Source organism: Melampsora larici-populina (genome assembly GCF_000204055.1).
Source record: "Melampsora larici-populina 98AG31 unplaced genomic scaffold MELLAscaffold_26, whole genome shotgun sequence".
In the NCBI taxonomy this organism is placed as follows: Eukaryota; Fungi; Basidiomycota; class Pucciniomycetes; order Pucciniales; family Melampsoraceae; genus Melampsora; species Melampsora laricis-populina.
In genome coordinates, this window is record NW_006768790.1 from 1118642 (window position 1) to 1121959 (window position 3318).

Sequence of the window (3318 nt, forward strand, 5' to 3'; positions counted from 1 at the left end):
ACAGGCGCATCCATGTAATCCCTGAACATCCACTCTGCGAGCTCGTTTCTTTGATCAGCGGCTTGGGTACGCTCATTAGGATTAGGCTCAGTCCAGTCTGGTTCGGGATTGCCTGCCAATCTTGTCTCCAAACGCTCCTTTAAAATGTACTCAGCATAAAATTCATCTTCACCCGATTCTATTCGTATTATATTGTTGAGAACACAGCAAGCTATTACAATCATCACTTGAGTTTTATAAGGGTAGGACGGCATGATTGCAAGTATAGGAAACCTCATTTTCGAAACGCCGAAGATGCGTTCAATCACTATTCTGAGGGCAGAGTGCCTATGATTGTATAGTTCCTTGGCGTTTTGTGGTCTTAAGCCCACTTGTTCCCACTCCTTGAGGTGATATCGTACAGAGCGATATGGTGTTAGGAATCCAGGCACGTTGGCATATCCAGCGTCGGCCACATAGAAATGGTCTGAAATAAAGGAATTGAATGGATACATGAATCAACCAAGATGGGAAAAAGAATCAAAGAAAACCTCAACTTACCATCTGGAACCACAAAGCGATGCTCTACAAGTGCACAATGAAGGACACGCGCATCAGCATGCGATCCTTCTAAACCAGCATAAACGAAGGTGAACATCATGTCAAACGAGCACCCCGCCAATACATTTTGACTGAGATTTCCCTTTCGATTCCGGTGAGCTTGGCGTCAATCGGCGGGTACAATACATGGAATGTGGGTGCCATCGATAGCACCCACGCACTTTTTGAAATACGGGAAGAACCGGGATTTGTTTTGAATCTCTTTTGGACAAATTTCACCCCCGGTAGGCTGGACGATATAGATTGATTCAAGGGAGGCTATAGCACGGCAGACTTGGTTGAAATATCGGCTGATGGTGTGTCCTGAGCGTTGGAATCTTTCACCAGCGAGTCGATTCGTTCCGGAATTCCCAACAATGAACAAAAATATCATAACTTGTTCTTCAACCGTGACACTTCTTTTACGTTCACGAACAAGCTTGCCCTCGAGGGCTTTCATCAGTCCTCTGAACGCGAGCTTGTCCATTCGACACAGCTCTAGAAACCGCACATCACTTCCATTCAGTATCTCCTGAGTATATTGATTGCCACGAAGTTTCGAAGTTCGACATGGTTTTTTAGAGGTCATTATTGAAGCTAAATACTCTTGACCGGCTGTTATAATGGTCTCAAGGATGTTCAGTGGGTTTCGAGAAGATGATGTTGATGTTGAAAATGTTGTGGACGTGGAATCCGAAGAGCTCGACATCATGAGCAAAGAAGGTGTTATTTTTGGATTGCACGGGGGATCAAAATGGAAGGTGATCACGTTGATCAACGTGATCAACCGCTGAAAACATCTTAATTGCTCATTAATCAAACACTTCATGACCTCTTTTGTCATGAAACGTGAAATTTTGTTTTTTTTTACAAATTTCGCTTTTCTACCTGTAGAAAAGCGGTCAAGCAGAACGCGATTTCTCAAAATCGGGCTTAAGTGAACGCGGCCTTAGTACTGCTAAAGTAATTTAATGATGATTAAAAACACTCTAACAAAAGTATATAATGAGTAAAAGGGGAACAAAGGCCCGTAAAATCCCTAACAATAGTATATAACCCTCTAACAACCTTCAACAATGGTCAACAACCTCCAAAAACCCTCAAAAACCGTCAAAATCAACAGAAATCCTTCAATGTAATCATATGATGTCATCAATATTATTGTTTGTAATGATTCAAGGCGTGAATTTGATCAAATGATGTGAATAAATGATGAACAGATCTTCTTATGATGAATACAGGTGATTTTTTCCTAATATTCATAGCTGAAATCCATTTTTGGAATTACAATTTTTTTGTAAAGTTGTTCAATTTTTGATTACTATAGCTCATTTGATAGCCCTCGTGATACTGATCATGTATCACCCCCATATGACCTATTTCTGATGTGTGATGAATAGGTTATTGAGTTGTAAAGATTAAGAAAATAAAGTTTTGTCATGTAAATGTCACACGTAACCTCCAAATTCGAAATCCACTCCAGTTTCTTTGTTGCCTTATAACTTTTTCACTACTCCTCCGTTACTAATGATTTAAAGATTGTAAATTATGAAACCAACGATTCTGCGTCGAATGAACTATCACACACCTAATTCTGACAAGTTTTACCATATGTAATCAGCTGAAAACCTTCAATTTTGATGAATTTTGACTATTTTCACGTCTAATAATGATTTTTCTTCTATCAAAAGATCATCCCACAGCACTCCAATCAATCACACAGCATTAAGATCAATCTGAAAAACTCTTGGCGCAATCAATCCATCAATGACATCACTACACAGGAATTAATACCATAGTACCCTTCTTCAAAATTTCCCTTTTCTTGAATAACTTCACACCTCCCTTATCAATCCTCATGATTAAAGTTGCTGATGACTAATGTTATCCTTCTCTTTCACAATAAAACCTTCCTGAACCAATATCTCTTATAATAATAACCTAAAAACCACTTTCCAATCTTTCATACCCATATTTTCGAATTTTTCTCCAACTTTCTTAATATTCTTCTTCTTCTTTCATTCTTTTCATAAGATTTTCAATTCCTCAAGATCCAAACTAAATGTTCTTCCTCTTCAAATCTCTTCTTACTAATTCTCTTAATTTGATTTTCACTCTTATACTATTTTTATTGATCTTTTCGAATTTTTCTTTACTCTTTAATGTTCTTATCAATTGATTATGTAAATATATGATTTGAAATTTAATGAAATGAAAATTATGAATCAACTTTGATACCCTTGATGACTAATAACTTCAATAATAATTTTGCCTTTGACCAAAAACACAAATTTTCACATAATTTTTAAATTTTTTGCTTAAGTAGAGATCTTGCTCACCACATCGGTTCAGACAATTTGGAATTCCAGCTGTTGCCCTTAAGGTTGGTTTAACCTTTATCAAGTTTTTGGAGTTTGATTCTATCCCTATGAGTTCATCCAAATTGGATCTAAAGAAAGCTTTTGGAAAGTTTGTTTCATTTCCTTTTCATTTTTGTTAGTTAGACTCTCTTGGAGACTCTCTTGGTCTATTTTTTTATAGTATGTTGATATCTCTTCTGAATGGTTATAATTCTAATCTCATTTTACTTCTAGTACTTTTGTTGAGAAAGCATGGTTGCGGGTTTTCAGTTGTGAATTGAAATTTTCTTCCAAAATCAAAAGCCAAGACACATTTGGAATCGGAATCAATCTCTGTGATAAATAATTAAGAGATAAGTGATTTGGTTTAGTCTTAGAT